Source organism: Sorghum bicolor, chromosome 1 (genome assembly GCF_000003195.3).
Source record: "Sorghum bicolor cultivar BTx623 chromosome 1, Sorghum_bicolor_NCBIv3, whole genome shotgun sequence".
NCBI lineage: Eukaryota > Viridiplantae > Streptophyta > Magnoliopsida > Poales > Poaceae > Sorghum > Sorghum bicolor.
In genome coordinates this window covers 26,591,544-26,612,389 of record NC_012870.2, presented here as the reverse complement: position 1 = coordinate 26,612,389, position 20,846 = coordinate 26,591,544, and the positions used below count along the sequence as shown (strand labels likewise).

General features: G+C 40.7%; 3 long non-coding RNA genes across 14 annotated transcripts; all 3 read right to left on the bottom strand.

The window, feature by feature from the left end:
• On the bottom strand, positions 167 to 3,083 carry LOC110431817. Its single transcript, XR_002449282.1, has 4 exons — positions 2,717 to 3,083; positions 1,822 to 1,996; positions 895 to 1,369; positions 167 to 428 (listed from the first exon to the last, which is right to left on the bottom strand). It is a non-coding gene; the product is annotated as an uncharacterized LOC110431817 (long non-coding RNA).
• Positions 3,328 to 9,088, bottom strand: LOC110435617. Of its 10 annotated transcripts, none has more exons than XR_002453423.1 (6): positions 8,140 to 9,088; positions 7,941 to 7,975; positions 7,384 to 7,461; positions 5,934 to 6,737; positions 4,727 to 4,834; positions 3,328 to 3,728 (listed from the first exon to the last, which is right to left on the bottom strand). It is a non-coding gene; the product is annotated as an uncharacterized LOC110435617 (long non-coding RNA). The 10 variants fall into 10 exon arrangements; XR_002453424.1 differs by having other exon boundaries at positions 8,430 to 9,088; XR_002453415.1 differs by having other exon boundaries at positions 7,941 to 9,088.
• Positions 12,853 to 19,294, bottom strand: LOC110434504. 3 transcript variants are annotated; one of them, XR_002452010.1, is made up of 5 exons: positions 19,149 to 19,294; positions 18,897 to 19,045; positions 16,355 to 16,578; positions 16,119 to 16,196; positions 12,853 to 13,445 (listed from the first exon to the last, which is right to left on the bottom strand). It is a non-coding gene; the product is annotated as an uncharacterized LOC110434504 (long non-coding RNA). The 3 variants fall into 3 exon arrangements; XR_002452011.1 differs by having other exon boundaries at positions 18,897 to 19,031; XR_002452009.1 differs by having other exon boundaries at positions 18,897 to 19,294.

The following is a 20,846-nucleotide window of genomic DNA, read 5'->3' as shown; positions in this document are numbered from 1 at the left end:
AAGGGCTTACTTAGCATTTATGGCTACTTATATTTTTAGTGATAGACTAGGTAGCGTGCCCGTGCGTTGCTACGGGACAACAAAACATTTATACTAAAAACATGTGGGTCGCATAATAAGATAATAATATAGTGAAATTAAATATCATTATTAAAGTGACATTTAATAAAAAACAAAATTCGTAAAATTAATATAGTCACAGAGAGTGCGATGTCGTAGGCTCACAAACTCTACTGTAATCTTTCTCTAGTATATCTATTTCTTTCGTGCACTAATAATTCTACGAATAAGTTCCATCATATCTCTATATCATCCTATATACAGATTCAAATATATGTGCCTCTCACATGGGTAATATTGCTTCTCTTCTACCTTTTTTCTTAGACTATTTTTCCTAGCAGCTTCACGGTTTCGGGCCAGACGCCAGACTGTAACAACAAAAATCATCAGATATCGCTTCAGTGAATGTGTAGAATTTTAATACCTTTTGACCTAGTTTCTCCTTTGATTTGTTGCTGGAATAAGAAGTTGTAAGGGATACAAGCAGCCCAGTTCCAACTGATAAGTAAACAAGTTTATATATCAAGAATACAAGTAATGTTACTTGAAAGCAAATGAATGCAGATAAGTGATAGGCATGACTAAGTTTGAGACAGCCCAGTAGGACATCAGTATAAGTATTTGTCACTTTTACAGGTGGAGCAGCATTCCTGGAGTCTCATAACTATCTTGTGACAAATTCAAGGAATTGTGTATTATGTAAATATTAGAGACACGAGCACAAAAGAAAATATTAAAATAGTTATTCTGAAACAATGATAAGATGGCATAGGCTAAACATAGAGTACAGGCTAACAAGTATTATCGAGAGCAGTGACGAGATGGTAAAAGTACCTTTTAGATGAAAAATGGTCTTATGAAGAAGCAAAGCCGTCACCTATACTGATCTTCTAAGACGTTTTCTTTTCCTTATTCCCATTACCATCCAAGTTTTCCTCCACTTTGAACTCATCAGAGTCCCCATCTAGAACCGGTGACTCATCATTATTAGAAACTAAAGAAGTAAAGAGACAACTGAAGAATCATTGTCCATCAGTATCAGACCATCACAGAAGCTGGAGACTCTTGCTGCTGATAAGACGCCAGTAGCTTCTCTTTTGTTGCTTCACCTACTGAGTTCTTATCTATCATATTTCATTTCATTACCTTGCCTGTTTGCCCAGCCATGGTTGTTGAGACAGATTGAGAAGACAACAATCGCATAGGAGCAGTTGAACAGAAACTCAAAGTGCAAACTCTAACAAGCAAAACACCACAACTTCACCTTCTTCAAACTTTTAGCAGAGCAGCACAATCTCCAACTCTTGATCTGAAAATCAATTCACCATGTTAGCAAAAGAGTGACAGAAGACTAAAGGATCTGCAAGAAAAGCATATTGCAGAGCGTGCAATCCAACAAAAACAAAAGAAATGAACAAGAAAACACAAATCCACGACGAGCAAGACATCAAAAAACGAGATCTATGGCCAAGAAATCACATTGCAGGCTCCTGATAAGATTTTGAAATTATTCTTTTTCTTATTTGACAACAACCACAACTGACATATGATGAAAGATTAGGGGTAAATGAACAGGCATGAATCTGCAGTCCTTGGGGAGGAACACTACAAGATCGAGTCCATATGCACGTGAGCGGGTTGTGGCGTTGGTTCACCAGATTGTAGCGGTATTTCACGCAAAGCACTGAGACGGTTGTTATTAACGGATCCAAGAAGTCAGGGGAGGAGGAAGTGGAAGTGGAAGCCGTGCGTCTGCCATACCTTGGTTGCCGTCACGGAAGGCCTTGGCGATGTGCTTCGGCGTCGGGTGTAGCCCCTCGCGGTGGTCGTCCTTGCCGAGCCCCACCAGCAGCGCAGGCACCGCCGGCTCCATGGCAAGGGTGAGGGCAGCACATGATGGCAATGGTGAGGATGGCGGGTGATGAATTGTGTTTATCTGCAGAGCAGGAATCCAGAATGTGCAAGTGAAATATCCATAACCATATTTATTTAGATCATACACAATATTCTCAGGAATCAAGCCTCTAAATGCATTAGACTGAGCTACAGTATACCTTCTCATTCTTTGAGAAACCATCTACTGATTTGCACAATCGGGAAGCAAGTACCAGGGTAGGTTGAGTTAGAACAAGACCATACTCACTTTTTTGTATCGTGCTCTACTAATTTGCTCAAGCAGGTAAGCTGTTAGTTTTCTTACTATAGCGTTTTTGTTCCTTCACTGTCAGTCTCATTTGTAGAAAAGCATCTATATAGTACTAAAGAATGATATACGCATTCTGAACAATCCATAGTTCCGGTAAAAAACATATAAGGTCCTAATGAATCTGATTCCCATCCTAACCAATTATAGTTATACAGTCTGCAACATATGAAACTACAGTTCCTATCATCGTAAAGCATCAATTAAAATGTAATAATCCCAGGAGAAAATCGAAACAATCATGATTAAATTGCCTCAATAAATTGGCCCAAAATCAAAAGTAATATTAATCTCTACATTGACCCACTGATCATTATTAAGATGAATAGAGGCCTCAATAAAAAAATAAAAACTGGAATGGAGACCAAATTGCGACTGCTCTTCGCCCCTTTCCTCCGACCACTGCTCTTTTGTAAATTGGAATGGAGACCAAATTGCGAGTACAGATATTACCTGAGACGGCCTGCCGCTGGCGCAGCTTCTCCTCCGTGGCGCAGCTTCTCCTTCCCATCGACGCCCCCGACCATGGACGCTGCCTCCTGCTGCCAAGAGGCCACTGGCGGTGACTGTGGCGACAAGGGTTGCGCTTGCGAGTGCCGAGGCGAGGTCGCCACTTCTCAGGGCACTGAGGCGCAGGGGAGTCCCGGTGCGTGGGAGGAGAGTGTGCTCGGAAGCGTCGTCCTGTGCGGCGGAGGGCGAAGAGGCTGCGTCTCGGGAGGAAGGCGAGGGGGAGAATGCCTCTGCGATGCCCGCTGTCCTCGGAGGGGCTGCTCACGGTGGAAAGGGGAAGGGGATCGGGGAGGGGAGGGGATGGGGAGGGGACGCCGGTTTCCAAGTTTAGATTAGACGCTGGGAGACGCAGGGGACGCACGACCGAGCACGGCAGGACGAAACCAAATGCCGCACCAAAACAATGTCCCCTCTTTAGTCTTTTTAGTTGTACTAGGTAGCGTACCCGTGCGTTGCTACGGGACAACTAAATTTTTTTATTATAAATATACGGATCACATGATAAAATAATAATACTGTCAAATTAAATACCAACATTAAAGTGCCATTTAATATAAAAAGCAATGTTCATGAAATTAACATTATAACTCAAGTTTGACGTATGCTGTATCATTACAAAAAAAACAATGTTAAGAGTGTAGCTCATAATGATAATCTATATCACCTAATATACTCTCGCATCAAGCCACATCATCGAAATATCAGCCATTACATAGTTATACCAATTTCTTTTATCTACCCATCCACTAATCATACATGGTACATCATCTCTTCACCTGCTTGACAGAGTAATGTCCTTTGCATCCATGCTTTTGCTTCTTTGTGTGCCAATCAATGTTGCTTGGAGGAAAACTATTTTTGTGATGATGAATGGAATCAACCAATGTACAGCCACAGTAGTAGGTACATGACCACAAATATTAACAAATAAAACATATGGAGCTGCAAACCGCTCCTGTAAAACCAAATTAAATATGGACAAGTGAAAACAAGTGCAGGCTGGGTGGCTATAGGGAAATAAAGAATCATAGAAAAGATCACATATAGTTAGTTTTCAGCTTCATGCTATTGGCAATTTATTTTTCTCTCATTTCCTACTCGAAACATAAAATTAATGTGACTAATAAAATAAATCAGATTATATACTATTAGTAAAGAGATATATGCATGCATCATTCGAATGTCCAGTGCATTCAAATGATCCGCAGTATGTCAAAATCCATACATCTAGATAGACCATATATACATACAAGGAGTGTCTTTTTTTGGAACTCAAGTGATGGGACATGAGAAGAAAAACACATATTCGAATATCTCAGTTCTAGCAGTTCAAATTAAGTAGATCATATATTAAGCACCTCTGAAAGCTATCAGGCAACAAGTGAAAATACCATACTTCCTCCCTTCTATCTTAAAGATCTATCAGGTACCAAAAAAAATCAACAAATCTAGAGTGGAATTCAACTTTCAGTTGTCTGAAGAGTAACGGCTAATGCTTGCATGTAGGCACATTTTAGAATAGCCCTATCTATTTGCAAGAGTGTGGACAAGCCTCTCAGATGCAAGTTTATTTTACCATTAGGCGAGGAATGACTTGAAGAAAATAAATAAACAACAGGTATAAGAGGGCAATTAATTAAGGAAACTCATGGTTGTAGTTTCTGTTTTCACTATTCAGTATTTAGCAGTAACCTATGTATTTGTATTATTTGTATTCGGCAATTGTTGATTTTGTGCTAACATAATCAGTATTTATAGATTTCAGGTTTACAGAATTGTAGACTACATGTCATTGCTAGATGGTTGTATTCCTGAGAAAGGCATGTAGGAGGCCAGAAAAATAAAACAGAAAAGATAATTTTGAAGGGGTTTCTTTGAATTTTGTCTGAGCATACAGAAACTAATTGAACTTCACTGCAGCAGTTGTGGGGCAGGGTTCACATTCAAACTAACCTTCTTACTGTGTTTGGCGAGGTGTTAAAGGTTTCCTACAGCTTCTGGGTGACTATGCCACAGAGTAGACAGGAGATGATGACACAAATGTCTCACTTCTTGTATTTTCTACAGTATAAAAATAATTAAACTATAAACACCCACATGCTAGCAAAGAAAAAAATCATTTGGGAACACGTGTTAGTAAAAACATGAGCCAAAACTGGACATAGTTAAGATTTCTTTAAATTATTGCCTTCAAAATGATAGAATACAGACAGTATTGGCAAGAAAACATAAAAAAAAGAAACATGCTTTAAGATACTAAAAATTACAGGTGAAGTTCTCATCTGAGATCACAAGATTTAACCTGTAATGAAATCAGAATTTGAGTGTTATTTTACTATATAAAGCATCACAAAATATAACAAAATTGTATCCAAACCCGTATGCTATACTCAAACCAAATGCACTGATAAATTATACATTTCTCCTTTTGACATTTCACAGAAAATAAGATGCTATATATTCCATCTTAAAGAAATTTAGATCCTAAGCAGCCTGCATTTCTACCAACAACTAACTGTAAAGCAGTCCAACTGAACCAGCTACAAGTTGCAGTTGACCTCGCCTCTGTGTGTTTTGCTGAGTAAATCTATATCCAATTCAGTCATTCAGTCAATTGCCGGACCATGAACTGAAGGGCGATTGAACAGCACCTAGAATGGGCAGGTAGCCAGAGGTGATGGGCGGCGATGCCTGATTGCCAAGCTGTCCTCTCTGGCGATGCGGGCTTCAGGTCAGATGTATAAATATGACTGATGTGGCTTTTGTAGTAAAATAGAATGCATAATGCATGGCAGCTGAATGGCTTCTCCTATATAAGGGCAGAGGAGACATGATTTAATAATGGCTCGCAAGATCTAAGTATAGATATATAGGGTGGTATCCCCTGTATTGTAGCTTAATTAACTGATGTTACTACATTGGCTGTTGTTATCATTGTTGTTTAAAAAAGAAGATATATTGAGACATGTGTGCCCCATCAGTAGGCCTCGATCTTACTATTTAATCAATAGTGGTGCCCACCTTGATAATATATTTTCTTAGTTGGAGTAGTGGTTCATCGGGACAGTAACAGATCGAGAACTGACTAAATCGTGATAGAATGGGATTAATGAAGAAAGGACAGTGCACACAAGAAAATAAACCAGAGATTAGGATGGACCTCGGTGCCTATGCGTGGCCTTCAACGCTCGTCAACAATGCGTGTTGCCGCTACCGCTCGGCTTACGCGATGTCGTCGCCACTCCTAGGTCTTGTTTGTTCCCCACTGGCAATCTGTGATGGCGCAGCTTCCCCTCACGGCGACACCCTCAGCAATGGCAGCGACTGCCCGAGTTCCGCGTGGGAGAGATGGCCGGTGATGTGGGCCGGTGATGGTCGGAGTATAAAGCAATCAACCATAGACAGGTAATAGCAAAAAAGAAAGTAAGAGCAAAAAGCAATAAATGACCAACAAGTGTTCATTCTATTTTAAGAGAATTGTAAGCCAAATACTTCACAAATGCAACTGAACAAACTTCCTAAGCATCATGAGCTCTTCCCCCCTAAGCATGACCTCTCTCTCCATAAGTAAGAAAGGCTCTAGTCACTGTTTGGCTATTTCAAGAAATGTGTATCTCCAAATAACAGAGACAATTGTCACAACACATTGTGCAGTGAAAAAGGAAATTAATCGTTGATTGTGCAAATGCGTTGTAAATTGCTTCTCTCTGTTTCTCAGATGCAGACAACACATTGAGCTAACTAATATGTTGGACTCACGATCATCTCCAACAACACAACAAAGGTAAGATTAATTACACAACAAAGTTAGGGTTGGCCGATTTTGCACAGCAGGAAGCAAAAAGAAGGGGGTTGGAACACCTGGTATCAGCAATGGTTGAGCGGATGTGGCATTGGTCCTCGATGGCGGCGTGGTAGTGGACCTTGGTGGCGATGTTCCAGCTCTCTGGTAGTATGGTCAGGCCTGAAAAGATACTACAATAATGTGAAGCACATAATAGCTATACTGCCTGTTTTAGAATTAACAATTTTCAAGTAGCCATTCAGTCAAAAAAGAAAGTAAAAGGAAAATAAATGTATATACATTATTGCTATTATTTCACCAATGCATGCATGAGAAAGCAACACATCCAAGATCCATCCACTGGTAACACAAAGCAGCAATTGGAGATAGTGGGATACAATTTCAACTATCATAGTTTGTTAAAAAAATGTTTCTAAAGCAAACAAGAGAAAATGTCACAGAAAACAGCCAGCATTAAATCCTGCATTTCTCTTGTAGGAAAGAGCTCAAGAGTTGTGGTGGAAACCATGTGATCACTTCCATATCACACAGTCACCTCGCTTTCCAAATCCATCACTAATCCAGAACAAAACAGACTGCAGCCAGATGGATCCAGAAAAACAGAACCAGTGCAAAGAGCGATGCAACATACAAAAGGATAAAAAACAGAACTGCTTGGAGGAAGACAGAAGCAAAAGACCAACAATGGAATATGCAGTCCAGACCCTCCTGTCAGCTAATGACTGAATGGTCAAACAAAACATATGCTAGAACAACTTCATTGAGTTCACAATTTACTTCTAGATGGAAAAAAGAAGCAAAATACCAACACTCCAGGCCCTCCTAACAGTTGATATGGATGGTAAGAAGTTCCGGTTTGGGTGCTGACACTGATGTAAATTATCTGTAAGAGCATCTCCAAGAGATTAGCCAAAAACAATAGCCAAATTTACTGATTTAGCTACTCTCTAAAATAGATTTGACAAAAAATATTAGAGTACTCCAAGAGACTCTGTAAAGGATGGCTAGTGAGGTAGGCTATCCAAAAGTAGAGAGCGAATAAGGTGGGATGGAGAGCTACTAAATTTAAAGAGTCGTTTACAAAGTCTGTTAGAAACGTTTTTCCTTTAACAATAGCTAAATTTATCTTTAGAAAATGATTTGGTTAATCTCTTGGAGATGCTCTAAACAGTATGCATTTGAATTTGCCACTATATGATGCAGCTATATCTATGGTGCATTTCAGCGATATATCTATGGTGCATTTCAGCGATATATCTATGGTGCAGCTACAAGAGCTAAAGTGACACTTAATTAAATGATATTCAGCAGAATAAATGATGAAATAAACTCATGCTCATATTGAATTTGTAGGATTCACACCTCCAATAATTTTTCTTCAGGTTCAGCCTCTTGAACTACAGAAAAAAAGACCATCAGCAAAATGGACTGCAGAAAAAAAACACTCAGTCATTGAAACCCCTGATGTGCCCTAAGCAATTGAAGCAAAGATCCCTCAACTTTCTTCTTACTTTTAGAATTGGACAGATCGGATACAACACCACAATTTCTACAGACTTACCAGACATAGGTAAACACCAAAATTAATTAGTGTCATCTGGAATGCAAGACTTGCCTCAAGCACAGGCTCTGCGACTTCCTCATACACAAGTTTGTGTCTAGCTAATTTGTAGGATTTACAACTATAGAAAATAAGACCATCAATATAATCGACTGCAGAAAAAACACTTTTATACACTTCAAGCAATTGCCTTGACTGATGCTAGCTGCAGCTAGCGATTCATAGTAGAAAAATAATATCCATGTGCTCGGTTTCAGAAAACAGGAAGGGGAGAGAAGGGGTACGAATACCTGGTGGGTGTTGGCCGCCGCCGGCGGGTATACGATGCCTCTAGCACCACCCTATCGATGATGCCCTAAGACGCTGCATCCGCCGCATCACTTCAACTTGAGACGCGTAGATCTTGGGTCCGACACTTCAAACGCCGCTTTGCCCCGTCCCTGCCACGGCTCACGATGCCCGCCGCAGCAGCGTGGTTATGGTTAGGGTGTGGGCGAGGGCCGAGTGCGACGCCACCACCAGCGTGTGCAATGGAGACGATAACAACGAATGCGAGGGCGAGCGGTACCACTGTGAGGGTGAGGGCGAGCAGAGGAGATTGCAGAGGGGAGAGACGACGTGACGGCGGTGGCTTCTGCGGGCGAACGTGGGTTGGTGAGGCGGCGCCGAGGAGGATCTGGGAGGGGAGCGTCGACGAGGATCTGGGAGGGGGCGCCGAGGAGGATTTGGGAGCGGGGCTCCGAGCAGGATACGGGAGGGCCGAGGAGTATCTGGGAGGGGGGGCTCTGCGTCGACGCGGATCTGGGAGGGACGGAGGGGGCGGCGAGGAGAGGCGGATTTGGGAGCGGGGCTCCGAGCGGAAGAGAGAGCCGGGCGGGATGCGCGTCGCAGGGGCAGGACGAAACCGCGAGAGAAGAATGTCGCACGAAAAGTTTGTCCACGTTTTGGTCTTTTTAGTTGTAAGGAGATTTTTCAAACCATGGTACTCCCTCTATTTCTAAAAGTTCCAACTTCTAAAATCCGTGTCAATCAAATTTTTTTAAGTTTGATCAACTTTATAGAAAAGAGCATCAATATCTATGACATAAAATGAGTATTTTATGAAAATATATTCTATAATAAATCTAGCAGTACTAATTTGGTACTATAAATCTTAGCATTTTTTTCTAGAAATTCAGTTAGAGGTTAAAAGTTTGACTCAAAACAACTCTAGGAATTGAAGCTTTATATGTCTTTTTCAGTAAAAAGATGACGTGGATTTTTAGACTTGTTGTGTTAATCTCCAATCCGTAGATGGAATATTTCAGAGGTGTTCATAGAGATAAAATGTGTATATGTACATTCATAGCAGCTAATGTACGTGAGCATCTATATTTATGTATTTTTTCCTAAAGGAAAAAAGAATGCTGATGATTTTTTGCTTAAATCAAGGAAAAGTTGTTTGGGGATACTTAGGGACCCTTTAAAATGTAAGAATTTCATATGAATCAGTCCACTTTTACAGTATATGAAAATATGTAAGATCCAGGGCGGTGCCCTTAAGGGATAAAAGGAGATGGAATTCCCCATCTCTTATTGGATGAAGGTATAAAAAGGTGTTACATCTACACGTGGTCACATACTCACATCCTCAAAAACTTGATGATATTACCCATTTGTTGTCATATTTGGCTTTTTTCATGAAATGTTGGCGGATTATTTTTGTGTGTAGATTTTGAGCTCTAGTTGATTGCTAATATCAAGAGTAATCTAATTTATAATTGTCGAAGGTGTCAATAGAGGGTACCCTAGCAAACACTCATAATGAAAAAATCCAAAGACAACTCGAGGGTCAGGCTCGACGATCCAGTGCAAACACAGGTTCACCAAAGCCGCCGCTCGACCCACAGCACGATGTCGACCCTGGCCTTGAGTACGAAAATACGGTCGAGCGAATGGTCCAGGGCTCGACAGCCAGCGATCGTCGATTACGGAAAGGGCGTCGAGCAAATCGGCAGGCCTCGAGCGCAAAAGCGCTCCCCCGCAGCCTGTCGCGGGTACGGAAGCCAGGACATTTAATGCGACTGACATGCTCCCACCTAACCCGACAGTCGCGGGAAGCGTGATAGGGGAGTATGCACCCGTCAAATTCCCTCTTTCCCAGCTTTATCCTAAAAATCGGAGAAAGGTACAAACCAGTACAGTACAGCAGGCGTAATATCCCATCAAGACAGCCCTCGACACAACAAAGTCAGCGCTCCCATATAACAAGAGCCGCACGTGCCGCCAGACCCTCGAGTACGCACGCTCCTTCCCAGGGAAGGATTGAACGATAGAAGTCAGCGCTCCAACCACTCTAGACATGACGACCGTCGCGTACAGGCGTGTGCGAGCCTGAGCCAATACCAGACGATGTACACTCAGGAGATATACGCGTCATCATCACCAAAGTAAATTGTAACAAGACGGCTCGAGACCACGCCGGTACGGAGGCCTCGAGTAGGTCGGCACCACACCCCTATCGAGGCCTACTCAGACACCTATACCCTGTAACCTAGGCCTCCCCTTGGAACTATAAAAGGGGAGGCCAGGGATGATATAAAGGGAACAAGATACATAGAACACCATTCACACACTCCCACAACCAGCTAGGACTTAGAACCCTAAGTTTGATCCACTTGTATTCGCCCCTGTACAAGCACTTAGGTGCAAGATAATACACACTCTCCCCCCTCCCCGCTGGACGTAGGGCCTTCTTTTGCCCGAACCAGAATAAAATACTTGTGTCATTCTTGCATAACCATCCGGAAAAGGAAGCACGCATACAAATTCACTCGTTGGTGTTACCCCGGGGTCAAAACACCGACAATAATAGTGCAAGCGCCCTAATTTTCTAATAGTTCACGATTTTCATGTGTTCACTGGATAGGAAAGCTACACCACTTAGATCTTTGTTTGGGTGTTGAAGTTTCAAGAAAACCGTCATACTAAGAAATTGTAATTTTAGAAACCATAGACATATAAAAACATGGTTTAGGAAAAAAAGTTAGCCGTATCTAGATTCAAAGTTTTAAAGTATTTGATAAATAATGTGGTTTTGTAAAATACTTTAGTTTTCAAAGTTGTGAGGTGCTTTGATATAACAAACATCCAGTTTTTAGAACTATGGTACTGCTAAAAGCACATCATTTAGAGTTTTTAAAACTACACGTTAAACTTCTTTTTCACATGGTTTTACAGATTATTTTACTTATATAAAACCATGGTTATTTAATACCATAGTTTTCTTAAACTATCGTATCCAAACAGACTCCTAGTGTAGAGATTTGGATCTCTAAAAAAATATACAGTTTTAGCCATACTAAACCATGAGCCCTAATCCTAAATCCAAACACTTTATGGCGCTCTAAAATCAAAAAAGTATTTTACAAAACCATGATATTTTATAAAACTCAAAAAATATTTTGTGTCGAAGTTAGTTTAAGGTTGATTTTTGTACACTTAGGGCGTCTCCAGTGGTTCCCAAATAGTTAATCTAGGAGGAATTTTATTGGCTATCAATGACAATTTGCAAATAGCTAGCGAGATGAGACATAAATAAGAAAAAATAAATACTATAGTGAAGAGTTATATGAGAGAGATATTTCTAGGAGATCATACTAGATTGGCTATTTTGAAAGCGCTACCTATTTGGGAGTCGCTGGCTATTTGATCTCTCTCCTTAATAGTCAATGGAAATGTTACTTTTTTATTATTTCGATACCTCATCTAGCTAGCTATTTACAAATTACCATTAAAGACGTCCATATAGCCAATAGAATTTCTTCTATACTAGCTATTTGATTACTATTGAGGACGCCCTTAGAGCTGGCTTATAGCTTTTGCCTAGCTTTGTGATATGGCAGAGGTAAGTTGGACAAAGTTATTCTCGGTTTCTGTTTGTCTTTTTTTACCAAACAGGTCTAAGGGCTAATTCGAAAACTCAAATGCCCTTGGTATCCCTGACTTTTTCCAGGGTGGGAAATCCATAGAGAAATCATTTGAATAATTATTTAGTTCTTTATGAAGGGGTTTTGTATCCCTGGGCGTGCCTCCCTTTACTTCCAAGTTAGCCCTAAAAGTGAAATCATCCTAAACCTCAAGAAGCAAACACTACCTATAATATACCAATGCTTGGATAATCTCCTATTACCGAAGTATGTGCAGGCGACATAACTTTCCACCTCTGAAGTAGAAATGCCAGGACTCCATGCTGAGCACCATCACAATATCCACACTGTTATATCTGGAGCCAGACATGTCAACTCGCACAGCCTAATGTGTGCCCTGCGTCCTGGTTTGTGGTTTCTACGTGTTGATTCAGTAATTGCCTAATGTTAGTATTTCCAATTAGCACGTTAAACAACACTAGCATGGATCGGCACGTAGAAAACATCAGGCTGGGCACACATCATTCTCACTCGCACACCAGCAAAAATCAACACATACTACACAGGCTAGCGGCTAATCAAATTACAAGACCTTTGCAGTGGACGACACGCAGAAGAGAGGCACAGAAAGCTGCCGCTACCTTTGCTATCTTTGTCAGAGTCAAGTCGTGATCTACTGATACTTAGCTCCTAAGGATGTAACAACTCCATGCAGTGCAGCAGCAACCTCAGAGCAAGAGAATCATATATAGCCTGGAAGAAAACATGTTAATCCTACCTACCTAGCTGTGCAGACCATGCAAAAAGCCGGAACTGGGTAAGCCACTTTATCAGGTAAATAACTCAGTTAACAAATTTAACAAAGACCACCGAAAGAAGCTACTGCCCTGGATGTCAGGCACACTTTGTAAACATGCCACATCGCCAAAAAGATAACCAGGCGGCACGAGGCACCACATGGGGATCAAATCAGCAACAGCAGTTAGCACTTTGGGTACAGCTCACTTTTCCATAGCACAACCTTGCAACCAGACCATTACAAACATGAAACAACCAGACCATTGCAAACATGAAACTTGATTAACAAAAGCGAAAGCAAGAGTAAAAGAAAGGAGTTGTCTTGTGCTCTTCCAGGAAGAGCTGATGAGTTCATCCGAAATTGCCAGGAGCAGTCGATGGGCACGTGCAGACTACGACCCCAAGCTTACAAGGGGTGCTGCCCTGGACCTGCGTTGGGGAGCCTGGGCAGGTCCTAATGGCTAGGTCTGGGAGGCAAGCAGCAGCAGTGTATACAATGATGCACATCCTAGCTGCGAGGTATCCTTCAGTCTGCAGCCTGCCTACCCTTTTCCTGTTATCAGCAAGCATGGTTCTGCCCACCAGTGGCACTGCCTCCCCCTGCAAGAACCAAAAGCAGCAACGTCACAACTCTGCAAAGCAATGACAGCAGATGCTAGCACTAGCACCAAATAGAAACCACTTGTGATACTCAAATGTGCATAACTAAGGCTGTGTACGCTAAACAAAGGGGCACGCCTCTTGAAGAAAGTGGTTCAGTATCATCTATGGTCTATTTGGATAAACAAGTTAGGACTAAGTAGCCACTGACTAAGATGCAAGGATAAACGAAAACTATCTATCCTTGCTAACACATCCAAGGTCGATTCAGGTAAACAGGTCAGGACCACAGTACCACTGATTCACATGCAAGGGTAAACAAACTAGTGCAAAGATCTGCAGACCTCTCCTGCTGGCAGAAAGGAACGGTAAAAAAGGGTACCACATTAGGTTAGGCTGATAAGGAAAATCTATTGTATTGAAAAGCAGATAGCCCAAGGCACTTAAGGACTAAAGGACTAGAAACATTTGCAAGTGCCAGCCAGTATACTGGTACAAGAACATCTCTGCCTACTTTGCGACACTCGACAAGGTCTATATAATAGCATCAATCTCAGCCCAAGTATAGTATAGAGAGAGCAGCACCATAACAAGCTCATTTGGGAACCCCATGTAGTGACCTCATGTATCATGTAAGACCAAGTGAACCAGGTTAGCACATTACATGCATAAGATTCTTCGCATTCACTTCCTGCATCATCTATTCATCTTGCAATATGAACAATATATATGTAGTTGGTTACACCGTCACATATTTTCTGGGTATTCTTTAAATTTATTTTTCTATATTAAATATAGCCAATAGAGTGGATCTCCATAGGCAACACTGAAAAAACACTTCATCACATGCTAAACATGATATAATGCCTATATGATGATACACCAAGAATACCAAATACATGAATAGGAGTATATACATGATATGCATTAACAGCATAACTACAGCTACAACCTGCATGAAATCAATCACAGTACTAAATCATGAAAAGTCAGCACATTAGCTTCTGCGCTCCTTAGCAGATTTGACTTTTAAGGGAAATGTTATATCATGGAACATGTCAATCCCATATCACTTTTGGGCTTCTGGCTGCCAGCATTCTTAATAGATCAAGGAGCTTCGAGGTGCTGAGACTACGACTATCAAATGCAATTCGATTTCTACATTTACTTACATTATTTACCATTTGTTCATACAAATGAATACGAAATTTCATATGTGCACTAAATTGGTTCAATATTTTACTATTACCTTGGCGAATGTGAATTGCAGAAGAACTTAAAAAGCCAAGATTTTGATGGCACAAATATAAAAAATGATGATTATTCTGAAGATCTTATGTCATTGAAATATTTGCCTGAACTAGATGTGCAGAAAGTATTTGACAATGCAGGAAAGATGTATTTGGAACGAGGCATGTAAACTTCCATCTTATACAATTACATGAATTGCTAGGTCTACCATGGAATAGCCTCCGAAAGTTGCAAGCAGCAGGCACTCATGTTCATGGTTCATAAAGAAGTACCCTAAACCTGTACCTCCTTAGGTTAATTTCTTAATGCCATTCTTTGCAACAACATAAATTTCAGTCATGTGTGATAAAACATACAGTTCTATATAAAGTCTGAAACATCTAGACAGAAGTTCCTAGCAAGTAGTGGAAAAGATTTACCACCCTTTTCAAGAGGATAGATAACACAGATAGATCATAAGATGAAATAGTTTTTTGTTTCTATATAATACATCCAAATATCCAGATGGAAATTTTAGTTACTTTGTGAGAGTGAAAGAAGTGAAGTGCAATTATTTTGATCTGATATTTTTAGATGATGAAATTATTTTGATTTGATGCATAACTTCAAGAAGCATATGTCTGAACAGTGCTTGAAATTTTACCAGTATCTGAATGGTTTGGAGATTTATTTGTAATACTTGTGGGGATAATAATAGCTCCATAAGACTAAGCGAAATGGTCAAGCAAGTCCTTGCTTTGAAGTAAAGTTGAGCGGACCAACATGATGGGAATAGCGAATAGTACAGATAGGGTAATTACTCCAAGCTCTACCAATAGTGTTGTTATCTTCAAACTAAGGTTTCAGGCAGCATATCTTCAACAGCATAAGCTGGAAACCTTATTCAACTTTAGATGCTAAAAGTAAAAACCTACCAGATATTGATGGTATTGGTATTAGGCTAAACATTGACAGCCACTGCTTGCTAAGACCACGAAAGGAACAAAGGCATATTTACTTGTTTAGAGAAATTAGCAAATGTGTGGACACAAACTAAAAGCAGCATTCATCCAGTGAACTACCTTTCAGTGATTCTAAGGGAGAACTTTGTTCCAACTATCCAGCTAGAAATACAGGTGCAGTGAGATTAGCAATACTATTTGAATGTAAATAGAAGAAAATAAATATCATAGAGCACCCGTATATGCTTTCTAGCCTCATACAGTATTTTGTGGAAACATCCAACACCACAACAGAGATTAGCCTCCCTTACCCAAGTGGCCAAGTTGTGATAATTAACCAAAGCATGCTCAAACAGCACCCAAAAAATACTAGTAACGCTTACTCAAAAATAGCAGAATGGGGCCAAAAAGTTACTGCATCCAAAGAAAACTTTAATATGACTTCAATAAAATTAAATCGAGTTGGTGGTTTGATAAATACCTTGACTGTTCCAAGGGTAGTAGTGAAATCCTTGCGGTGTGATATATTTGGTATACACATTGCATCCATAACTAGGCCCTACAAATGTGCAAGCGAACAGTGATAATGTTTAGGTAATGAGAAAATGCAATGAACTCAACACCAAATAGGCCATGCGCAAATACTGTATCTTGTTCCTGGATGCAATCTTATAATGCAAGTTGCTATATAAAGAGGAGGGAAAAGAATGGACTCACTAATTAAGTTATTCAGGACGATTATGATAGCTAAATACAATAGATCATAGGGACTTAGTGAGCATAATTGATGCTAGAGATGCTGCACAAGGTATCAAACGCATTATTGAGACTCTTGTATGACCTCCAAGGAGTCAAGTCTCTCAACTCTCGAGGATCTGAAACAACTCTTTATATAGGAAACAAGAAGGCTTCACGACCCACTAGTAGCTTATACAGCCCCACTGCAATAAAACAATGACAACACCGACATTATTAGTGGAGTTGGTTTACACATATGTGTTCAGTGTGGACCTATGCAAAGAAATGGACATCACAGAGCTTAACAGTCAAATGCCATTGTCTAAGACAACATACAGATAGATGGATATAGAGGCAATTTATCAGTCATAAAGGCACCAGCAAGAAATATAATCATGGAAAATTCCAGTAAGAACACATGCAAGTCAGTGCAAAGCAGGTGAAAGTTGTTGAGCTGGTAGGTGCGAGCTGATTATCTTATAGGTAATTGGGACTGGCAATTTAAAATTTGTAGGATATTTTCAGCTGTTAGCTTGTAGTACTATAACAACTCAAGTAAAACAGCTAAAATGAACAAAATCAGTACTGGTGTGGTGCCATGATGTAAGCTATAACATATCATAACTGTCTTGCACGCATTCTTTGTAAAATAAACTAGACTAACAACACCAATGGATGTGAATTGCTGGAAACTTCTGAACAACTGTATGATATTAAGAGGTTTAATGACCATGGCATCGCATAGTAATATTGTAAGTTGTAACACAACAAAAATAACAACTACAAATATGCATTTGAAGATGGATTGGTGGAATGGTCCACAAAGAGTGCACAAACTAATGAGTCCAAACAGATGTTCAAGAAACACAAATATGAAATTTATGGACCATCAATGCACTGGCTCCACAGGCATGCCATGATGAAACTACCAAAATCATTTTAGTTATGCAGTTATGCTGCTTGGACACCATAATGTAAACGATAACTTTTATTTTGGATCAAAGTCAATGGCGAAATGCTGTTAAAAAAAATAACACAGCATAGCATATCTAGAATCAGATTAGCAAAAAAATGAACTAAATTAAAACCAATACAACACCAGTACAGCATAGGCATTTCCCTTCCCACCAAAACAAAATAATACTAAATAAGCATCCCATTCCCATCCACGTGTTGCACAATTCCAAGTTTCTAAATAAGCTAGGAGAATATGCATAGGACCAATCTATTTAACTTTGTCCAATCTTTCATGGACCCCAACATCACAACTACACCTATTCATTTACCTAATCCCCAAAGTTGGATGGCGAATGAACAACAACTTTAATGTGCATTTGGACAAATCAATACTTCCATAAACAAATTTGAGGATCAATGCGGAATACAGAGTTCTGGCCAATATTACTAATGGCATGCTCCTACGGTGCAAACCAGTAGTACCCCATTACTTATGTAGGTGGGGTGAACGGATCTCTAGCTAGGTTGGTTAGGTGGCTCTAGTAGCACTCCTCAGGTTCTGGATTCAACTCCCCGTGGGAACAAATTTTAGGCTGGGTAAAAAATTATTTTGTCTATCCAACACCAAAGCATAGGTCCAAAGTCCGGCCTAGGTTGTGATCGTCTCATATGGGCTACGGTGCCGCTAGTGTGCTAGTACTTCCCACAGTTACAATCAATAGCTTACAAAAATAAGTTGTCACGTTTACTGTTTCTGGCTTCAATACTAAGGTTGATTCGCTATTCCACCATGCCACACTTACCTATTTTTACCATTATATAGTCTAGCACAAACCTGAACTCACAGAAAAAAAAATCCCTGTATAAATGTACTAAACCAAGAATGGCCTCCCCAGTCCCCAGCACAAGCAGCCCATTGAGCTGGTAAATCAACAGAAATATTGGCTGACACTCAAAATCCATCCACTGCTGACAAAATATCGTTAACTGTGGCTGCCAAGCCTTTTCTTTGAAGCATAAAAGCAATTGGCATGATTTACAGGTTGGCTCAGCTGCACCACAACTGAATGGTACCACTAAGATGACTAAGACCATTACAGGGAATATTGATCTTCCTAAACTTAATCCAGTCTATTTACCTTTTCCAATCATTAATGGATTCCAACATCACAACTAACACTGATTCAGTTATTCATTTACCTAATCCCTGAAGCTGAGTGACAATTGAGGTACAAATTTTATGTGCTTTAGACAAAAAAAGAATTCTATAAACAAATTTGAGGATCATTCACAGGCATTCCAGAATTGGATCAACATTTCCGTGTTGTGCTTACACAGAGTAAACAAACCGAGGCCTGCATTAATATTTTGTCAGTGAAACACTTCCAAGGCTAAACCCAAGGAATACTCTTCTGAGGTACTTTGTAAATCATGGTTTGAGTAAATAAGTTATCACCATCTCACTTCCTGTTTTTGCCATTCCTCAAAAATTCCCCACAACAATGTACTAAGCCGAGAACAAAATCCGTAGCAATAGCAAGGGACAGAACTGCTTCTTACATACATTTCCAAATCACCAAATGTGTGATAACAGTGGTTCCCAAGGCATGTATTTCAACTGCAATCGGCATGATTTACAGGTTTACTCTGCTATATGATGACATCACCGCCCCCAACAGCACCACAGTCTACCACCTAGCTGCAGGAACGCGCCTGTTAACCGCATTAGAAAAACCAGGGCTGGACGAAACCTCCGCACCGTGCCGTACCCCGCGGGCGGAGAGCGGGAGAGGCCTAGGGACCCCAATCGACCTACCCACGGCGAGGAATCGGAGCGCCAGACCGGACCACGCGCGACGACGGCAAAGAGGAAATGGGAGGAGGCCCGACACGAATCGACGAAACCCTAACCCCCCTGGAGGCTGGGCTGGAGCACGGCTATGTGGGCGAGAGCAGAGCGACGAGCCGCTGCTTACAAGTTTCCCGCGCGAAAAATCTATTTGGGCCTTGTTTACTTCCACCAAAAACCCAAAATTTTTTCAAGATTCTCCGTCACATCGAATCTTTAGACGTATGTATGGAGTATTAAATATAAATAAAAATAAAAACTAATTAGACAGTTTGGTCGAAATTGACAAGACGAATCTTTTGAGCCTAGTTAGTCAATAGTTGGACAATAATTACCACAAACAAACAAAAGTGCTACAGTGTCGCGAAATATTTCCCATAGGAAACTAAACACGGGCTTGGTTGGACTTTTTGTTGTAGAAAAGCTCATGTACTGACCCGTAAAAAACTGTAAAGTCATGATTATGAGAAAGATAAAAGTCGCTCAGTTAAGGAGCTTGAAATGGTAAAAAAAAAATGCTATGTAATACTTCTGAAAAAAACTAAGCAATCATTTTGATCCCACATACCACTAACACATACAAATATAGGTAAAGTAGTATGGATAATCCTCCACTTCAATTCATTTTGAGGCCTTGTTTAGTTTCCAAAAATTTTCAAGATTCTTGGTCATATCGAATCTTGCGGCACATGCACGAAGCATTAAATATAGATGAAAATAAAAACTAATTACACAGTTTGCCTGTAAATCACGAAATAAATCTTTTGAGCTTAGTTAGTCTATGATTGGATAATATTTGTCAAATAAAAACGAAAGTGCTACAGTGTCAAAAACCCAAAACTTTAGGAACTGAACAAGACCTGAATCCGAATTTTAAGGATATAAAGAAGTGTTATGCGGATGCAGATAATCTGAATATGATTATATACTGATGAGGTGTAGGATACCATTCACAAAATATATAGCGGATATGGATTATCCGGTAATTGATCATAGATTATCCTATGCTTATAATCCAATAATCTGAATACTTTCAGGAGCCTAGGTGACAAGAATAGCGTAGCGCATGATACAAGCATGATTATATGTAACCCACGAACAAAGCTCGTCAACTGAGTAAATATACTAATTTAAATATTTTTTTTCACAAGACATGTGTCGGGTACGATAAATTAGGATACCCCAATTAACAATATAAAAAAGCTCAAAGCTGCCTTCTTAAGGCCCAAACACCCACAACGCATCCCCCGGCTGGGCCAGAGCTACTCCCTTTCAACCCAGGATGAGCGACGAGTTCCCCTTCTCGACCCACCTGAGATTTAGCCTAAGCCTCGGACGATTTCTCCGTCTCACTCGAGCTCGAGTCTTGGGCAAGTTCTCCGCCTCACCAGAGCCCGAGCCTCGGGCCATCTCTATGACTCGCCCGAGCCCCGGCCTTGGCCCCGGATCCCCTGTTTCTAGACTCCCCACGCACGATAACCATACCGCGAATGGGACACAGGGCACGCCTTTACCCATACCACGACAGAGAGTGGGGCTCGCTGTGCTACCTGCTCACATCATTGTAGCACCTGACGTCTGCCACTGCATGTGCGGAGGGTCAGAGGGAATGGGAGACATCGAGTCTTAGGCACTGCAGCCATGACCATTACTGTCGTGTCTGAG